The sequence below is a fragment of the Arvicanthis niloticus genome, chromosome 13 (genome assembly GCF_011762505.2).
Source record: "Arvicanthis niloticus isolate mArvNil1 chromosome 13, mArvNil1.pat.X, whole genome shotgun sequence".
NCBI lineage: Eukaryota > Metazoa > Chordata > Mammalia > Rodentia > Muridae > Arvicanthis > Arvicanthis niloticus.
In genome coordinates this window covers 60,344,584-60,366,019 of record NC_047670.1, presented here as the reverse complement: position 1 = coordinate 60,366,019, position 21,436 = coordinate 60,344,584, and the positions used below count along the sequence as shown (strand labels likewise).

Here is a 21,436-nt window from a genome sequence, read left to right as displayed (position 1 = left end):
AGCAATCAACGAATACTCTCTCATATCTGCATCCAATCATCTGAGACCCTTAATGATTCCTGGGCAAGTAACAAACTAAGAGGACCAATGTCTCACCTGGCCACAGGCCTGCTTGGGACCCTTAAGCAGGACATAGAGCATCAGCTCATTGAGTGAAGAGGATTTGGCCTGGTGCGCCTCCTGCAGGCAGCCCCAGGGCGGAACCATTAGCCAAGACGCTAGGCACCAGATCCTAGGGCAAGGGTTCAAGGTGTGGCATTAAATCCCAAGGAAGCCCAGTGTGCAACCCACAGTCAGGCTGGGGACCGCTTGGATGCTGGGACTGCAATCAGAGCCACAGCCAAGCATGGATGTGTTTGTCAGGCAGAGACTTGGTCCAAGACTGTAGCCCTGGTCCGAGTCTAGGTTTGAATCCAGTGTCTGTGTGGGTGTTGTGGATGGAATCTAAGGTCCCAACTGGGTCTGCGTCAATATCCAGGTCTGATTTTCCGCCCTGGACAGGGTCCAGGATCCAGGTCGGGGTCCGCATCAGTGTTCAGAAGTGTCCGGAGCTGGGTCCCTGTCTGAGCCCAGGGTCAGTGTCCAAGGTCCTGGTCTAACCTTCACTTTGCACAGGCTCTAGGGTTCGCACGTGGGTGTCCGGGGCTGGGCGCCTGTCTGTGCCCAGGGTGGGTGTCCAGATTGGGGTCTACGTCCATGTCCAGGTCCAGGCCAGCCTCGCACAGGCACGGAAGGCGAAGGCCGCACGCGCCCCAATTAGCCGCGGGCCAGGCGGCGGGCAGCCCCATTGAGGGCGAACAAAGGGCGCGACCCCAGGGTCAGGAGTCGCGGGCTGCCGGCCGCTGCTTTGTTCCTGTGTTTGCTCGGCCGAGCAGAGCACACATTATATTGACTAAAGCGGATTAGAGGGTCGCGCCCTGAGGGTCGCAAAAACCCGCAGCCTGGACCTCCCAGGGTCACGGGCCCTTCCCAGGCCGCAGCTCGCTCACTGTGCGCCCCTGGGGAAACTGAGGCTCAAACTACACCCTGAGGGTTCAGAGTCCTGCGCCCTGCAGCCCTGGTGTCCCCCGCCGCGCAGGGGTCACTCCAGGGAGCCTCACCAAGCCTTTCACTCAAGGGAACACTGACACTTGTCTGGCTCAACATGTGACAGAATTTTGCCGGGTTTTTTCCATCCAGCAGGACCTAGGAATTTGTTTTTTTTTTTTTTTTTTTTTTTTTTAGGAAGACCCTGCCTGAAGGCTAAGAATTCTTTAGTTAGACGGAGAAGCTGATTTCCTCCATATTACAAAATCAATTCTGCAACATTACTGACAAAAACAAAACAAAACAAATTCAGGCCCCTGGTCTTGAAAGCAGCCGTGTGACCCAGATGTGAATTGAAAGGGGTTTGCATGTGAAAGAAAACTTTTGAGATATAGACATTCGTGTAAACATAACCTTAAAAATTATATGCTTTTAAAGAAGATGATGACCATAAGTAGACCAATAAGATTATCATGAGGCATCATGAATCCAAGATTCATTTACTTCTCTGTAACCCAAAAGTTTCTACTATGCCTTTAAATTGACTTTAAACACAAAACAGCCACAGTGAAGTACAGAGATTCCAAGAAGGAATGCCCCTTCCTCTTCACACTAAACTTTAGGGGACACCAATCACTTCTCCCCAAGTCCACATAAAATTTTAATTGAGATTTTAACACTCTGGTTATGTAAGCACTTGTGTTTGACTAGGGACCCCATGAAGCATTTGATTGATAACCTATCAATGTAAATATCTTCTACAGAGGAACAGATAATATTTACTCTCTGTAGGGTATATGTTGGCCTAACAAATATTTCGGCTGTCTGCCATCTATTCCCAACAAGTAAAGGAAAACATGTCATTTGTCGATATTTCTATTCCTAAGCCTTTTAAAATAATCATCCTGACTATGAAAATATCATGTGTTTAAGGAATGCAGGAAAAAGCTTAAAGTCTAAACAATGAAAATAAAATATAAACATGTTAAGATATAGGTAATTTAAGTAGAAAGTACACACACACACACACATATACACACACATATATGTGCAGGTTAAATACAAAATACACAGAAAAAAATCTGGGCATAGGTAGGTCCTAATATTGTGGATATTTCCTTCTCCACTAGTATTCAATGAACATATGCACACAATAACATAAGTTACATATGTACTTACTGTTATGGATCTGTCACATTCTGTATTTCCCCCAAGCCACCACAAACTCTTTGCTGACACCATTTTTAGGGTGACACCCTATGCCACTACTTCGTTCTGTGATAAAATTACTGCGGTGCCATTTATGTTGCCAACTTCATCTTTTTGCAGTTTTCCTCCGTAATTAATACTGCCACCCACCAACCTGACTGTAAAATCTGTGTGCAGTGTGAGCTCCTAAGAAATCTCGAAGGGGTTGGAGAGCTGGTTCGGTGATTCAGAGCGTAAGTCGCTCTTGCAGAAGACCCAGGTTTGATTCCCACCACCCACCTAGTGGCTTACACAAAGCATCTCAACTTCAGCTCTAGGGGATCTGATGCCTTCTTCTAGCCCCCAAGGCACTAGTAGTGCCCGTGGTGCACAGTCATGCACATAAAATAGAACACATAAATCTTTTTTAAAAGTTTTTTTTTTTTTTAAAGAAAAAAAGAAGGAAAGAAAGAGAGACAAAAAAGGAAACCTCTAGTTCTCAGCAAGGAACTTAGCATTTAACAATTTTGGAATTTCTTTTGAATTTAGCTGACTCCACATATAAAGTGTATATACATTTGTTGGTTCTGTGGAATATTTTTTTTTTTCTAATTTGAAGGACCAACTGAGGTACATGCCTAATTCTGACATGGCATTTGAGGACTGGCTCCTTACATTAGCCTTTCTAGTGTACCCCTGCTTGCAAGCCCCTGGACTCCATTGGCAATCCATCACTTGGTGGATTTAAGTCAAGGCCATAAAGTGGACACCTCAGAGACAACTATCTCAACAGCTCTGAGGGACATTTCACATCGAACAAGAGGCCTGCTTTATGTGACCCAAGTGTCTTACTTTGCCCAGGATCTAAACACGACATTACCATACTGCGGGTCCCTGTGCTAACAGCCATGTTCATTGCCTGCCCCCATCCCTACCCCCACCCCAAGGAAAGCCTCACCTGCCCTTCTCCACCTTCGTAGCAGGGTTCTGGGCCCCTCTACTCTCATGCACCAGGAGCTTGAGTACATCCTCAGCTTTGCAGCGTGGCTGTATACTGCTGGACTGATTATGGTCCGGCTGCTAGATCTGGGCTCGGAAAACCTCAGGGAAGAAAGCTGGTGCCAGGAGGCCCTAAGCCTTCTCCTTGAACACCTAGGACCTGAGCTGGACACTTGGAAGAGACAGGTAGGGTTCACCTGGGTGGAAGAAGTGCCTCTGAAACCGAAGGTCAAAGAAACGGGGACAACAGAACAGACAGGCATCGAGGCATTATCTGCAAACAGATACTGCAAGAGTCAACAGGGAGGAAGCCCAGGAAAGTGTAAGCAGAGCTTGACTCTTCGTGGAAAGGACAAACCACCTTTCCTCACATTCATTTCTGTAACATCTAAATTGTTTACAGTGTATCTATGATGCATTCAGACTCCTAGGACTATGTTATATAAAAAAGATATAATTCACAGGGACAGTGAAACGTGTGAATGGCTACTAGTTATGAATTTAATACAAACACTGATTATCACACTTTGCCTTTTAAAAAAAAAAGTTCGATTATAGCGATTCACAAATCTTCAGCCCTTGACCCTGTAGGGAAGGCTTCTGTTTCTCAAATAGAAACTGAAACTAAGAGATCCGCCAACACTGGCTGCTGGTGTCTCTGGCCTGCAGTAGCCCCAACAACTACAGTGAGCAGGCTCCTGTTTATACCGGGACTGAAGCACCTCAAGGCTTCAAGGAGCCTTTCCATTCCATATCCAGGCCATATCACAGCTTCCAGGCCATTTTCCTTGGATAGTCAATGTATTTCCTATAGAGTTTTGTTTGTCTGTCTGCTGTTTTCACAGTGTCAGTAATAGCGCCTGGAGCCAGGGCAGAACTACAGGGAACAAAGACCATCTAGGTTCGAGCCAAGGCAGAACTACAGGGAACAAAGACCATCTAGGTTCACCTTAAAGTAATGATATTTGCACAGGTCCCTTTATCACTCTCCGGGCATGATGCAGCTTGTGGGTCTGACTAGTGGCCCTGCTGTGGAGCGTGACAGTGTCTCGGCTGGGTTGGTATTCTCCCACATAACATGACAGCCTTAGAAGGAAGAACTGTGCACAGACCAAGGCTCAAGTGTATGTCTGAGGACACTCCAATCTCAGGACCCTGACTCCCGTGAGAGCATATTTTGTTTCTCACTTGTTGTTTACAGTGGACTGTTTCTAGACTCCAGCTGCAGGGATGGGTCTCCAGATCCAATGAGGATGGCATATATATATATATATATATATATATATATATATATATGCTTAAAATATATATATATTTTAAAGTGGGTTAAAAGGCATGCCCGAATGCTGTTTTCTACTCTAAAAGGCAATTCCTAAATTTGGATTGAGAAAAAAAAAAAAAAAAAAAAAAAACAGTACTTGAGCTCAAAAAAATCCAATGGTTCTCAGAATGTGAGTGAGATCAGCCACTCTTCGTGCTAAAAGCATCTTAAATAGCCTAAAATAAATCAGAACAAAATGCTGTATGCAGAGCATATGTCTTCCATCACTACTGGCTTTCTGAAGGCAGTTTGAGCTGCCACACACAGACATATGTTGACCCACGAGCTGATGGCTCAGACTCTGGCGGGCCCAGGACCTGTGAGGTACCAACCTCTCAGACCGTACAGACATAGCCTTGCTAGATTCCAAAGACAATTTCAGTGCTCAATGGGGATTAGACTATAAAACAAATATAAAACACACACACACACACACACACACACAATCAACAGGTGAGTTGCACAAATATGCATATTTATTTCCTCCAACTCAGAGAAAGAAGAGCGTCTGGGACTTGGAATTTTTAAGCCGTGAATGGATGGGCACACTTTCAAAAGATTTATTTTACTTCCTCTCCTTAACACTGGGCATAGCAAAAAACACCCCTGCTTTCTAAAACAAAAACACATGCCATTTTAATTTAGCAAACAAAAGCCAAAAGCCAAGATGTAAAAAAAAAAAAAAAATCTCTGCTGAGACGATTTTTAAATTAAAAGGCAAGAAGAGGCCGCTCGTGTGCTTTATACCTTTCGGGGAGGATTACCTTATGCAATCATCAATAATTTAACAATGAAATCACAGCAAAATGCCAATTCCATCTGAGGCTTTGGGACCAAGGCCTCGGAGAGATTTTACTTGTAACTGCCGACTAGCCAACGCTGAGGTTAACTGCAAGAGCGCTTTAGGGAGTCTCCAGACAGGGCGGGGTCATAATTAATTTATTTTATCTTATCCATCTATCTACACACAGGATTAAAATATTCACATCAGTCCTCTCACTTTGAAACATACGCCCACTCCAGGGTGACTCCTTCAGCCTTCAAGGTTCTGCCTGCCCTCCTTCCTATCTTTGGACGTGACACCTACTTTCCAATTCGGGTGGGATCTTTTAAATAGGGAGGCTGGCACGCTGGGTTCTCTAACATGAAAATCCAGGGACAGTGAAGTCATAGTGCCAGAGACCCTGCCAATAGTTTTCCCCCAGAGAGGCCAATGAAACCTTACAGGTCTGAACCCGGCTTCTAGAAGGAGTGTGACTTGGCCAAGGTAGCTTGACAGGAACCAAAGCCTAGCAGGAGTGCACCATTAAAGGCTGCCAGGTAGGCGTCGGGTAGCAGAGGGTTAACTTGGGGAGCAGGGTGGGGTGCAGACAAAAGCACACAGGCAGGGGATCAGGAGCTATAGGGCCCAGCCTGACAGGCACAGACACAGGGGGCTCTGTCTGCCTGCCTGCTGCCCTGGCACAGTGACTAACCGCCCCACCATTGTGAGCCTGAAGCCAGCCCTTTGTGTGGTCCCCTGGCGTCTGGGAGCATAGTGGGAGAGCCCTTTCCAGCAGTTTGTCTTTGCCCTGGAAACCTGCAGCCTGAGACCCCTTTTATCCATTTTCAGGGTTGCTGGGGGCCTGACAATCCAACAGAGGAGTCCCCTGCCCTAGCCAGGAAGGGACACCCAGCAGGGGTGGGGAGGGGCAAAAGAAAGCTTCCAGCTTTGAGAAGCCAGCTCAACTTGCCTTGCCCAGTACAGCAAGCTGCCCACCTTCTTGGGCCCAGACCCCTTGAGAAGGATCCAAGTTTGGGCACTTGCATAAAATATGTTTAGAGTATTGAGGACTTTGTAGGGGAAAAAAAGTAAGATGTCTCTCATTAGCAATTCCGTGTGGCGCATTGAGATTACTGTTTGGGATCTATGGTACAGTAAATGGATTCTATTAGCAAAGTAAGGACCCTGTATGATTGCTGCTAGGCCTGTGACTGGGGCTCACACTGTTTCTGCTGGATAGGGCTGGGCCAGGAGAGGGCCTACGATCCACAAAGGACCCTTGAAAACTGTTTTCTCTTAGGGAGACAGACAAGGGCTCCCCAGCCCAGAATGAACTAGGATTCAGGAAAACCAGGCACTCATGACCATACTGTCACTTGCCTCAACTGTCTCTTGGCATTTTCCTGTATTAAAGATTGTGACTTATACCTTCAGGTACTGGGGAACATGAGTAAACAGTGTATGCACACACATGTGCATTCACACACACACACAGCCACCAGGCCATGGCTTTTCCCCGTGACAGAGTCACCTATCCTGCCAACCACCAGAGAAGCCAGATTCATGGAGGCTCAAGATGGCCCCCAAAGTACCCCCAGAGCCAGACATCAGACCATCAGACCCAGGAAAGACAAGACTGGCTTATGACCAGCTCTGTTTCTTCACATCTAATCACTGTTGCCCTCCTGGGACCCTTCCTTCATAACTATTAAAAATTCTATTTCATAGACACACCGGAGATGGACATCACACAAGTCGGGCTCAATATTACACGTTCATTACTTCATATCCATTTTTTTTCTTTTCATTTTAGAAGGAGTTGAAATTAAAACAGGGACCCAGGCCATCCTGGGCGTTCTCACATCTGCAGCTGGAATCCCTGTAGCTTGCTAGCCAGGTACAAACTTCCCCTACCAGGAGCACCCCTACCACTTTCCCCTGACCACTGTTCCCTAGAATTTATTCCCTTTCTCCCTAGACAGACAATGGGGGAGCCGCCCCACCCCCCAGCCACCAGAAAGCATTCTGGAGCATTTTTAAAGCACAAAAATCAGCTAGCAGAAACACTCAGTATCCCACCGAGGGCCCAAGTCAGTAGGAACTGAGACCACCGTCTTTCCATCCGGTTTCTAAGAGGGCCTGGTCAACGCCTTCAACCCCAAGAGCAAAGCCCAGGCCTGGAAATAACAGGGCCAATGACTGGCACCCTGCCACCACCCATGATGCACCAGGCCTGTGCAGGAACCAGACAGTATGCCCCGAAACCCACACCCTCAGCGGGTGCTCCAGACCCTAGCTCTGGAAAAGATACTGAAGAAGCCTTGGCTTCCCAGTATCTCACAGAAAAGGCATGTGGGCTCCTCACAACCCCTTTCCCGTAGTGTCACTGCCTAGTTCCCCTGCAAACTTTGCTTGGGGAAGGCCTGGTTGATGCAGGAGATGGTTAAAATTCTGCATCCGTTTGCATCCGCCTCTAGAGGAAGCACTGCTTTTTTTTTTTCACCCCCAGCAGGAGCGGGGGCGGGCGGGGGGGGGGGCGAGCTGAGAGCAGCAATTTGCAGGCCTTGGGATGTTTTTCTCCTTGACAGCCCTGGGCCCCGCCTGCCTAGCTTGGCCTTCTTGGGCTGGGCTACACTGCTGGTCCCTGCAGCCTAGGCTCCACTCCGTGGCTGCTGCTCCTGAGGAGGCCCCATGCACACGCAGCCACCCGCCCCCCCCCTCCCCGCGCCCCCCATCCCAGGCTGCAACCTCTCCGGCTTGGGGCGGGCAAGACATGCTGCATGCTGGCGGCCTGGTACTGCCATGGTTCTTCGCCAGCCAATGTCTTCCCACGAGGCCTGCTCCCAGCCGGGCTGCACTGCCTGCCCACCCCCATGGCTCACCCTACTCCCACCCGGAGTGCCCTCACCTTCTGGGCCCCTGGCCCCTGGCCTCGGGTCCTGCTCGTGCCCAGGGCGCCCAGCCACGTCCTCCGCGCCTCTGCCGCTCGCCCCACCCTGCTGCCCGCGCTCTGCGGCGAGCCTGGCACTGTGCCAGGCTGCCTGGGAGCCCAGCCCGGGCAGGGCGAACTTTCCAGCGGAGTGTGTGTAGGGGGATGCTGGAGTGAAGCTGGTGCCAAGGGAGGGAGCGAGCCCCAGGTGCCCGGCGGCCAACCCCCCTCCAGCCCTCGCCACCCCCCCCAACATCCCACTCCCTGTCTCCTGAGTCCCATAAAGGCGCAGACAACACGAGTGATTTAGTCAAAACAGTCATGTGCAGGAGCCCGCAAACAAACAAAAGCCCTTATTTATTTATTTAGTTCACACACCCAGATAAGGAGCTGCCTTTGTGCACATAATTTCACAGAAAGGAGGCGAAGCCAGTGAAGCCATGATGCTCCCCGCAGCCCAAGAGCCTGGACAGCAGGCCTGGCTTCATGAATAATTGCAGAGCCTCAGCTTGGGTATTTCCATATTTAAATTGGGCAGCAGCGTATGATTAATTAAGAAGGAAAAAGGCAAAAAGGAAGAAAAGCTGTGGGGGTGGGGAGCCGGACATTCTGGTCAGTGCGACGGTGCCAAGGTGCCCACAGCGGCTTAACTCCTCCCATGCCAGGCCCAGAGGGGGCACTGCTGCAGATGGTTTGAAGGGGCCCTGCTGGTGCCAACACTGGCCACTTTCCTGTGTCTAGGGCCACCTAACTCCAAATGCTGCCCAGGAAGTTTCTCCTGTGTTCCAATATGGCTCTCACACACAAGAATTCTGCTATGTTCACGATACCCGGTGGGACACTTCAGGCTGAGACAGCCTTCTCCATGAACAACACCTCCACCTTCACATGCAAGCTGCAATGGGGCTCCATTCACAGGGCCCCCAAAACACACACAGATCCCTTCCAAATCCAGAAGCTTCTCCATAGTCTGGCCGTGAGAGCAGGCAGCCTGTTCTGCCAATGAGATAGGAGGCCTGTGGCCCTTCTGGATAGTCTAGGGCTGCAGGCTAAGTGAGAGAGGGAAGACTATATACCCGAAGGCCACAGCCCTAGGGTTGAGGCCCAGCCATCACTGTGAGTCAGCCGTGACCTTGCCAGCTGTTTGACTTGAGTCCTTTACCTCAGTCTGGCCATCTGTAAAATGGGAAGGGTACTATCTATGACTGGTATCTGCCCCCATGGGGTTGAGACAATATAGTATAGTTTCTGGCTCACCAGGAGACCTTCTTGAGGTCTAAGGACATTAGTTTTTGAGATGAGCAATGGTGGGGCCTGGGAAGCCTCCTGCTGGAGTATGTACAGATTGTCCTTGGGCAAGGACCTCCTGGAGAGGGGAATGAATCCCTGGTGGGGGGGGAGGGGGGCTATCTACCATGCCCAGTTGCAGATAGGTAAATCTAGATATAGAATGATCAGTTGCCCCGAAATAGGGTCACTAGATTTGAATTTGGGGCAGCTCCATCCACACCCTGGCTTGTAATCAGGAACAGGTACAGTGGGCTGATGCCTGTCCGGGAGGTAGCAAGGCAACAAAACACCCTCAAAGATGGGCCAACCCGACCCCTAATAGACTGCCCCTCAGAACCAGTGGCCAGAGACTACACATGTGCAGTGTCCCTGTAAAGAAGTGAGAGAAGAAGGTCTCTGCAGAGGAAGGCCCGAGCAGAACACCCCAGTGATTGTGTCTTTGGGAAAAATCAATACTCCTCTCTAAGCCAGTTTCTTGGGTTTCACCATGAGAAGTGGCTCTGGGTTCTTCCTAGCCTTCAGTGAGCAAGCAGACAGGCTCTGCTGGGATGCAAGGACCCTATCCTCCTGATCACGGGACAGTTCCAACTACATCTGCTTCTCTGCCAACTCCAGGCCTGGAGGGTTCTCTGCAGGAGCTGAGGTTCCTCTGTGGACAAGCTGCTGCATTCTGCCAGTTGAGGGGGCTGTTCTTTCCATCTCACGGGGGCTGGGGAGATGAAGTAGATCCTGATACACATAAAACACTCCATAGTGTCCACCTGCCCCAGGTCCCTTCTGATAGTATTAAGAAAGTTTTGAAGCTGGTATCTCTCTCAAGACAGGGTATCAAGAATAGGGAGGGCTGTCTGCTCTGGAGCCAGGTTTCTGTGTCCCTGGCTTCCCTGACCTTAAGTTCATACTCAAAGTAAGAAAGAAGAGAAGGAAAAGGAACAGGATGGGTGGGGAGGAGAGGGAGAAGAGAGAAGAGAGGAAGGTGACATCTCTTAGTACTCTAAGAAACATCAGGTTACTCCTCAACCTGCCCTTGCTGGACAGGACAATGGCCCTGAGATACTCAGAGCTCAGTCCCTCAAAACTACAGATATGTCACCTTTCAAGACAAAGGGGACTGAAGTCATGATGAAGCTAAGAACCTGGAATAGAAGGTTGGCCTGGACTACCCACAAGCCCTTTAGTCAGAGAGAGGCGCCAGCATTGGAGGCAGGAGCAAAGGAATATAGGCAGCCATCAGAGGATGGAGAAAACAAATAGCAACAACAAAAACAAAAAACAAACATAGGGCACACCCGGGATTCATCGAGGGGGCCACTCTTTCCATCCCACACGGTTGGGGTCATGAAGAACCTGACACACAATAGTCACTCCATAAACGTTCCTCCAATCCCTCAAAGTGAGGGCATTGGCTCTCTCCTGTAGAACAGCCACACAATACCTTGCTCTCAGCCCAGCAAGACCTCCACCAGATTTCTAATCACCCCCCACCCCCATTGTTCTGGCGACAATTTCAGCGACCCTGAAGGTGAAGAACAATTCGAGGACCCAGATAGACAGCCTGGCCACTCCACAGACATTTACTGAGCACTGTCCACGAGTGGCCACCAAGCTTTTTCATTTCAACTCTATCCAATGAGTCCTGGGGTCCAGGAAGCCTACTTCTCCACTTGTGGTCTCCCATGTCCTTTCCATAGTTTGATGTTACCGGAGGGGGGGAATACTGTCAGCTCTGTGACCAGCATGTCCCATGGTCTCCTACCACAAGAGCAGCAGGACATTCTGTGACCAGCATGGGATTCCTATGACATTGGATAAAAGTACCACTGTAGGTGCCATGGCTATGACATTGGTCTGTCACCCACAAAAGTCTGGGGACTGGAGCTCTTGGGCCAGATGAAACTTCAGATACGCTCAAGAAACTTCCAAAACTGAAAATTCTCCCTTAGCAGACTGACAGGGGCTCCTGTGAAGGCTTACAGCCTTGGGAAGCAGGGCATGTGTGCTTTCTGTGCTGTGGTTAACAGCAAAGGAGTCTGGGAAGAATCTTCATGTCCAGTGATGAGGGACTGGGTGGGGAAATGCCCCCAGCAATCTCCCCTTAGCCATGACAATTGGTTTGTAGCATTGTGTCATTTGATGTAGGCCAAGAGCTGAGATCAGTTACTCAGTGAGCTGCACATGAGGTGCAGTACGGAACAGACACTAATGTGCTTTGTTCTCGTGGATAGTGTGTGAGCTGTTTCCGCTGGGTGCACTCTGTGGATTCAAAGGTAATAAATAGACGGTTTTCTTTTGGGGGGAGGGTCCAAAATGATCTCAGTTTACCATAGAATACCCACAAACACGCACGCACACACACACAACATGCACATGCCCACACACACCTAGGAAAAGGAACAGTGAGCTTTCAGTTTGGCTGCCTACAGTCGTCCCAAGCCTCGGCATGAATGAGTCCAAGGGCCAGCCCTGACTCTGTGGCTTGGGATCATCAGCTACCACACAGGCCCAGCATTCAGCAAGCACGTGAGTTCAGAAGGGCCCTACATTCTGTTAAATCTACCACTGTCACCATCTTGAAATTTTGAACACACTTCCTTGCTCCACTGAGGCATCACAGTACACAGAGGCTGAGACAAAGTGCACAGGGCTCCACACAGCTGGACCTTGATGTCTCCTCTCTGCATTCGGCTCCCAGATTTGCTGCTTTACCACTTTGTGACTCCCTTTTTTTTTTTTTTTTTCTTACGTTTCATCCAGATTTTCCCAAAACTGGGAATCTAATGCCACAAAACTACAGTAGATAAATGTTGTCCCCAGGGAAAGAGACCTTCTTGTTAGGAGATAAGTGGGGGTCACCAACACAGACCTGGCATTACCAAATGGAATGTTGGCAAAAAACGGGAAACAAGGCTCAGGTTTGTAAATAATAAATAATAGAGATGAAGATGAGTCTATGTTCTCTGGACCTTCTTAGGAGTGCTTTCCCTGGTGAGGCATAGAGCTGTTACGTGCCGCTTATCCTTGTTCCCCCTCAAGTACTGTAGAAGGGTACCTGGAAGGTTTCCTTCAATAGCAATACAACAGAGAAGTAGAGAGCTGCCTGTCTCTGCAGGCATTCAACAGACCATAGGGCCTGTGACCTGGGCCCTGTCCAGAAAAGAAATACTCTGGTTGGGGCGTAGGTGTAGAGAACCTCACCTTGAGGCTGGTACTACTCAGAACAACTTCTCCCCTGCCTCTTAGTCCCCTCGGAGAGGGGCTCAGTGGAAGGAGATGAGAGAAGAAAAAAAACACCAAAAGTGAAAGGAAAGGCATTCGATGCAGGAGAGAACTTTGTGGGCAGCCTCAAAGACAGATGACCCAAGAGAGAAGACAGGAGCCTGGACTCTAGATCACCCATAGGGTATCAGGGGCTCTGATTTCTGAGTGACTGGTGGGTGCTTGCAGGGAACTTAGCAAGGAGATGCAAATATCATCTTGACCCTCTCAGAGAGTACGAGTCATAACTCTGTAGCCAGTGAGGACACAGAAGCTCATGCAAGTGTTATTCCGCTAGGATGGGGGTAGCGCTGGGATACAGAGCTGACCCTGCCAGGGTGACAGTACACAAATGCCCAGGCAGTCAATACCATTTCTTTAACCACCTGGGACATAAACAAAGTTCAAGTTTAGACCTGCTTCCTGCATCCTGTCTCCCTTGTGGCATCTGAGGATCATGGGCACTGACTGAGCAGAGCTATGGAGTCAAGATAGGTTTGGAATTTTCTCTTGAAGAGAGAGAGAGAGAGAGAGAGAGAGAGAGAGAGAGAAAATGTTTTTAAGTGTGTACACAATCATGTGTGTGTGTATAAGTGGTGTGTGTGGTGTGTGCCTGTGGAGGCCAGAAGAGGCCCATCAGATCTCCTAGAGCTGGAATTACAGGTGGTTGTGAGCCACTAAAAGTGGATGTTAGGAACCAAACACTGGAACCTTTCCTCTGTAAAAGCAGCACGCTCTCTTTCTGCTTGTTTCAGTGTTTTGAGATAGAGAGTCCCTGCAGAGTTCTAGGCTGTTCTAAAACTCACTATATATACAAAGTTGGCCTTGAATTCACAGAGATCCACCTACTTCTGTCTCCTGAGCCCTAGGATTAAAGGCATATATGGCCAAGATGCCCAGCTAGGAAGCTAACCATTGAACAATCTCTCCAGTGCTGGGACTCTTGTTTGGAGGGAGATTTTTAACTTTGGAATAAATCTAGCCTGAGAGGGTAACTCAACTTCTCCATGAAGTATAGTGAAATGAACACAAATTTGCCTCCCAGATCTGGGTAGCTTCCTTCTCAAGGCTCTGACTAAGTTACCAAGACACCAGAAAGCCTGCTTTTTAACACGAGTATATTCACATGAACGTACAAGAGCCCAAGTTGGAAGATGACGTTTCCTTGTCCTGTAACACTTTCTTTCTTTCTTTTATTTGTTTTTCAAGACAGGGTTTCTCTGTGTAGCCCTGGCTATCCTGGAGCTCACAGAGATCGACCTGCTTCTGCCTTCTGAGTGCTGGGTTAAAGGCAACGTGCCATCACCACCTGGCCATGGAATACTTTCAATTTTATGGAGGTCTGGCATTCTTCTTTCCAGACTCTTGTTTGAGAACCTGCTGGGGGGATGGGGTATTGAGGACAGGTAGCTTGCTGGGACCAAGGGTGCCAGATCTCCAGTTCATATCTGGGTTTCCCCCACCCCCAAAGTCCCTACAGCTTCTGTGGTCCCAGGTGCCCAAGGGATATCTGTGGATCAGGGCTGACCTCTAGATAGCTGGGGACTTGGCCAGCATTGGCAGTAGTAGTTAGCCAACGATCTCTGCAATGGCTGGGGTGCCTGCTTATAGTCTTGCTGATCTCTGGGAGCGTTGCCACTGTCTGTGTATTGGAGAGCAGAGTTCAACCCCACGGGGACTCCTCACGCACACATACCAGGCCATTCTTCAGGCAAGCACTTATTTCAGATAAAGGGGAATGGTGCTGAGAAGTGGTGTCCACAAGTGGTCTCAGAGGCTGAGCCTAGAGAGCAGGCTCTCCAGGGTCCTGATGTGGCCCTCCCCCTTAAACCCTCTGTCCACAGCTGTCTGTGTCTCTAGCACTGGCTAGGCTCACTCACACCCTGGCTGACCTCAGGTAGCACAACAGTGAGTACCTTTCTACTTTTCAGGCTACAGGGAAGTAGCTTGCGGGGGAGGGGAGAAGGGGGGCATCCGAAAATAATGTCAACTACAATTCTGGCAGTGAAGCCCCGATTGACTCTGCTGCCTCTGGCTAGCCCAGTCTAGGAAGGCTAACTCCTCCCCCTCCCCCTGTATCCCAAAGGGGCCAGTGTGTAACAAAAACCCCCAGCAGAGAGTCTAAGTGCAAGATCTTTTTTTCCCCTTTAAGAGCTCTGGCTGCAGGAAGGAAACTGCCTCAGAGGAGCATTCCCGGCCTAACTCTGCAGCCTTCTTTTGTGCGAGGCTGGGCTGCACAGGCTAGGACCCAGACTGCACCCCAGGGCGGCCCCAAGGCGTGCCCCTGGCTGCTCCCTCCAGCTTCAGCCGCTAAACCCACCCCGGACCCCGGCTTAGGCCAAGCAGAGGGCGGAGCGCTTTACCAGGTCAACCGGAGCTGGCGATGCAGGCGGGAGGAGGAGCACGGGGTCAAGTTCATGTCTACCACCAGGACTGTCTGGAGGTCCCTAGAAGCAGGCTCTGCCGTAATCCTGGTCATGACCTCGGGCAGCTCCAGGTGCTGATGCCCCTTTCTCTGGCCTCGCCGCTCCAACTTCGTGCACAGTCGCTGAACTCGAAGTTTCCGGGCTTCGCAGAGGCTGGGCTGGGTTTCAGGAACGACGTCTGAGCTTGGCAACAAAGACAGAAAGCAGCCTGGCTGGGAGACAGGAGAAAGAATGACAGCAGCAAGGACAGGCGCTGCTCAGAAAGCCTTAGAACTTGAAATGATACCCGAGAGCCGTTTTGTTTTGTTTTGTTTTGTTTTGTTTTGTTTTCCCTAAGGGGAAAATAAGAAGGGCTCAGACCCTAATCCAGGAAGGATACGTTATTTTTTTCCACAAAAGTGAATGGTTAGTGGCCGGTGGGCACCTCTCTGCTAAGTGGGTCTCTTCATTTCAGTTCTTTGTAAGAGTCAAGTTTACAGGTCACAGGGAAGAGCTTAGCGTTGGAGCCTGTGATCATATCATACTGGCTACCTACCTGGCATGGGGCTAGGGACACAGTGGGTGGAGCCAGGGGCTAACTAAGAAAGCATAGAACCCGTTCTGAGAGCCCAGAGACACTTTGGCCTCCATGGGTTTACAGTGTGTTCCCAGTGTCCCCATGGGCTTCATGGGTGGAGGTGGGGATGTGTGTGTGTGTGTGGGGGGGGGTTAGTTGCCTACCAGTGAAGATGGAAATCCTGTCCTGAGAGTGCAGGATGACACATCCCACTGTTTTCAAAGGAACCAGTGTATCCACAAGCCCTGAGACAGTCAGCCACAGTGACTCCACGGCAGAGCAGGGGGAATTCCATGATGGCAAGGTGACCATTTCAAGAGAATTCAGTCTAAGTCGCACTCTTTTCAAGGGGGGAGCCTGCTTTTTCTGCTGGTGACCTTGCTGGGAACTCCATTTGATATTTTAATTTCCTTTTTTTCCCCTTATATTTTATTCATAACCATAAACTTAACTTTGCAGGGGGACTGTTAAGACTCAGAGAAGAATGAGGAAAATATAGACCACAGAGAACTTGGTAGGACAGAGGAAACAGGGTCGACTTGGTGGGGCACTCTTCTGAGCTGCAGAGGGAATGGCCTGGTGGGTAAGATGCCTGAAAGTCAGAAGAGTCAGAGCTGTCCACAGTTGGCAATGGTGACCCTCTTGCTGGTCCTGCTGTTCATGGACACAAAGCCGCTCTAATGGCTTCTGTGATGTCCATGCCTTCTTTCAACTTCCCAGAGCCCACATGTTTGCTGTCCAGCCACTCAGGCCTTGCAGTGCAGATAAGGAACTGGGGACTGTTTGTGTATTGCTCAGTGCTTGCCAGGACGAAGTTCTCACCTTCCAATCTCTCCCTGCAGGTGGACTCGCTGCCAGCGCCATTACAGTGTGCAAAGTTGCCACCCTGGCACATGAACCCTGAAAGGGGGAGCTCCTGCAGCCCACGTTTTCTCTCCGGTGCTCAGATCTGAACGTTTTTTTTGCTGTCTTTGGAACCTTGTGAGCAAAGGCTCACCATGAGCCTGATGTGAGACTGACCATAGCCATGGCAAGGGGCAACAGGGACAGCGGCGTCTGCAAGCCCACTATGTATTTTTTCAATGTATCCAAAACACTGTCTTCCCAGAGCATGGCTTGCTGTGCCTCTTGCACTCCTTGACTTTGGAGCTCAGTTTGTCCCAAAGGAGCTAGGGGTGGGGTTCACACCTGCAACCTAGTGCTCCAGATCAAAGGTAGAAAAGTTGTAAATTTGAGGTCCTCTGGGCTGCATAGTGAGAAACTAACTGTGTCAAAACTAAAGTGAGCTGAAGGAATAACTGGGTAAAGCTGGCACTGCTCTTCTGGAGGACCTGAGTTTTCACACCAGGCAGCTCACAGCTGTCTATAACTCCTGCTCCAGAGAATCTGACATCTTCATCTGGTCTCATCAAACACCTGAGTGTGCGTGCAAGCATGTGTGCATGTGTGTGCACACACGCACATGCATACACACACACACTTAAAAATGAATCTCCAGAGTGGGGCATGATGTCACATGCCTTTAATCCCAGCACTGAGGAGGCAGAAACAGTTATATCTCTGAGTTTGAGGCCAGCCTGGTCTATTAAGCCTAGCCATGGTTACTGTCTTTTAAAGAGATAAAAATCTTGAGGCTGGAGAGATGGCTCAGTGGTTGAGAGCACTCTGCTCTTCCAGAGGACCTGGGTTTGATTCCTAGCACCCACACGGGGACTAACAACTGTTTGCAACTCCAGTTTCAGGGGATCCAACACCCAATTCTGGTCTCCAAGGGCACTGTACACACATGGTACACAGACATACATACTCACAGACAAAATACCTATACACATAAAAAATCAAAATAAACCTTTAAAAACTTCTTCAAAAATAAACACAGGAAGAAAGAACAAACATGTAAGCGTGAAGAAGAAATAATGATAATGATAATAATAATGATGATGATGATGATGATGCCTGGGAATATGTTCAACTAGCAGAGTATTTGTTTAGTGTGCTCGAAGCCCCTGGGTTTGATCACCAGTATTGCATCAAACAGCATTGGTGGCCACACCTATAATCCCATCACTCAGGAGGTAGAAACAGGACAGTTAGAAGTCATTCTTGGTTAAATAATCTGTCCAAGGGCTATACTGTGTTACATAAGAACCTGTCCAAAAAAAGGGGGGGTAGGGTTGGGGAAAGACCACAAAGATGAAAAATAATTACTTACCCAGGGCTGGCCACGAGGGTGTGTGGCATGTTTAGTTCCACAGGTCCACAGGGCCATGTGCACAAAAGGAACCCATACTTGTCAGCTGCCACCTACCTGGGAATCTGAATCATTTTTGAGCTCAGAACTGGCTTTTTTTTTTTTTATCTTGTTCTGGGCTCTGAGAACTAAGTAGACTCCTGACTGTGGCTATAGGCTCACAATGCCACAACGCAAGTGCCTCTCATGATGTTTCTGTTGTTACTGAGTTCTGCCTACAGAAATGATTTCAAACCCTGGGTAGATGAGAAAAAAGAAAAACATCTCAATGCAAATTTATTATGTTTTCAGAGGATGTGTGTCTTAAAGAGGGAGAGGCTGTGGTGACACTGGTAGGACTAGAAGGACTGAAGTCATCTGGGTCATTCCTTGCTCTCCTGTGTGGATGCTGTGCTCCATCTCAGGGGCTTGGGTTTCTTTGGGGGGTGTGGGGGGGATGAGAGTTTCTACCTGTAGATATTCTTAGGAACTAGTGGGGGGGGCGTAGTGTCGGTGGATCAGTATGCAATAGGCACTCAATAAGTAACTAGCACCCTTGACCATCATGGTTATGACTTGACAGTGGGACCCAGGGTCAGTTTCACTTTTTATTTTTAACATATGGTCTCACTATGTGACCCAGGCTAGCCTAGATCGTGTGATTCTCCTGACTCAGCCTGAGTGCTGGGATTATAGACACGTGAGCTCCTATGCCCTGCTTCATTATTTTCAGTGAATGTGTATTCACCTCCTCTTTCTGTTGCTCCTTCCCTCCCCATACACACACTAGCTGCCTAGACAGAGTCTGGCTACATGGCTCTGGCTAGCCTGCAGCTCTCCATGTAAATCATTCTGGCTTCAGACGCAGCATTCCTTCAGCCTTGGCCTCCCATGTGCTGAGATTACAAGCATAAGCCAACACTCCCAGGCGTCCCTTGTTTTTACATGAAAGCAGCAGTATGGGGCCTCTAGATAGCTGAGCTGGTGAAAGTGCTTGCTGCCATTTGAAGCCTGAGGCTCAGAGCTTGATCCCTGGAACCTACAAGGTACAGGGAGAAAACAGACTCCTACAAATTGTCCTCTGACCTTCCGCACACAAGATGTGACATGCACGCGCCTACACACATATGCATACTTGTAATAAATAAGTTAATTAATTAATTTAAACACACACTGATGAGAGACTAACTCGGTGGGTTTGTTTGCCATACAAACATAAGGACCCGAGTTCAAATCCCCAACATAAAAGTATTTGGAATCCCATTAGCCCTACGGGGAGTGAGATGGCGTGGGAGGGAGGAAGGGAGGGGGAGAAGGAGGTAGGGGAAGGAAGGGAGGAAGAGAAGGAGGAAGGGCTGGAGAGAGACAGAGACAGACTGAGAGGACTGAGAGAGACAGAGAGAGAGAGTGTAAGCAAAACATAGTGGGGCCTGACTGGAGACTCTGAACAGAGCCAATGACCACCCTATACCCGTCAGGGATGCCCAGATGAGCATATTGTGAGCTGTCTTCAAACTAGGCATCAACCTGGCCTGTGTGGCTGGCTGTTCCCAAGGACTAGACACTGTGACATTTGCTACTGACTAAAAACTCTGCATCACACTGCGTCCTTAACCTTCCGTGCCTCGGCTTTCCTATTTGAGACTTGTTTTTTTTTTTTTTAAATATTTTTAACAGTTTCAGGCTCTTATTTATACCCACAGGCTGCTAACAGAATCTGCTCCAACAATCAGGGAGGGGGAAAAAATCAGAGCCACCCGGTGTCTCTCCCAGCAGCCTTGTGAGACCAGCAGGCAGGAGAGATGGGTGGTGAACACTGGGCCCCAGCAACTTTCAATAAAGGTAGAGTCCTGTTCCGAGAGAAGCTCACAGTCAACTTCCAAGTCTAGCTACAGAGCCCACAAGAATCCAGACCCTAAACCCGCACCCCCTTAAACAGCTACTGGGTCCAGAGATTTGTGGGAACTGAAATTATAAGAACTGGAAGCCCAGGAAAGAGTTAAGTTCACCAGCTGCAGGCTAACGTTCTCTGGGCAAGCTATTCCTCATCTAAGGCTTCGGTTGCCCCAAACAATAGCCTTAAGCTTTTGGGGTTCAGTGATGACACAGGCTCTTTCTACCTGTGCTGCCAATGCTACTGCATCTAGCCCTTGAGGATCGGTGTGGCCAAAAAGATCTGATACCAAAATACTATGTTGGGAAGGGCAATACAGAAGGCAGCTGGTCCCAGGCAGGTGCACATGGCCTGAGGCCAGCCCTCCAATCAGAAAGGTCTGCCCGGGACAGGGCTCTCCTGGCTCCCCTTGTCCACAGAGCACATTAGCTCTGTAGGGCTCAGCGGGGACATAGCCTCCCCCGAGTGACCGGCACAGAAACGGAGCCAAGGACAGAGAGTTGGGTGTTCCAGACGGAAGCCATTTTCCCTGCAGTCACCTCACTTTGGGAGTTGTCCTCTGTATCCCATCTAGAAGTCCAGTTCTAAAAAAGAAAGGATATATGCTTGATTTTATTTAATTTGTTTATAAATATAAAAGTGTTCATTAAGGGACATCTGGAAGGCGGATGCTTGCAGCTAACCATTGAACTGATCACGGGGTCCCCAATCGCAGAGTTAGAGAGAAGACTGAAGGAATTGAAGGGGCTTGTGGCCCCATGGGGAGAGTGACAATACCAACCAACCAGAGCCCCCAGGGTCTAAACAGCTAGCCTGGGAACACATGGAGAGACCCATGGCTCCAGCTGCATATGTAGTGGAAGATGGCCTTGGTTCGGTGAACACTGGGTGCCCCAGTGTGGAGGAATTCCAGGGCAGGGAGGGGCGAGTGGGTGGATGGTTGGGGGCACACCCTCATAGAAGTAGGAGAGGGGGGACGGGATAAGGGGTTTCTGAGTGGGGGGAATGGGGAAAGGGGATTACATATGAAATATAGATAAATAAATTATCCAATAACAACAACAGAAGGAACATCTGGAAATATAGAAAAGCATAAAAAAGAAAACAGAAATTGCTCACAAGGTAATTACTGGGTACATTTTGTTCAAATCCTGGGATATTTCAAACAATACATGTGTGTGCATGAAAACATACATATGTGTGTGTACTAAAACCAAATTACATGGTAAGTTACACATGTCTTCTACATGTACATGAAGTTAGATCACAGAATAGATTATCTTAAAATCTTGTCTAATATGTTGTAGAATTTTATGACAATATTCTCTACAGTATTTGAACATATAAAAGGTAAATAACTTCTAAAATCAGTATTAGGCTGGGATGTGGCTTGCTTAGTGGAATTCTTGCTAAACATGCACAGAGCCCTGGGTCCGACACCCAGCACCAATGCTGTATGGTACAATTATGTTATCTCAGCACCTTGGAAAACTGAGATTCAGGGCATCCTCAGCTACACAGCAAGTTGGAGGCCAGCAAGGGATACGTGAGACTCTATC

The 21,436-nt window shown here is 48.9% G+C and overlaps 1 long non-coding RNA gene across 1 annotated transcript; it reads left to right on the top strand.

Moving 5' to 3' along the window:
- The first annotated feature begins 15,470 nt into the window (after window positions 1-15,470).
- On the top strand, window positions 15,471-17,648 carry LOC143434136 (uncharacterized). Its single transcript, XR_013103409.1, has 2 exons — window positions 15,471-15,602; window positions 16,596-17,648. It is a non-coding gene; the product is annotated as an uncharacterized LOC143434136 (long non-coding RNA).
- Window positions 17,649-21,436: the final 3,788 nt, after the last annotated feature.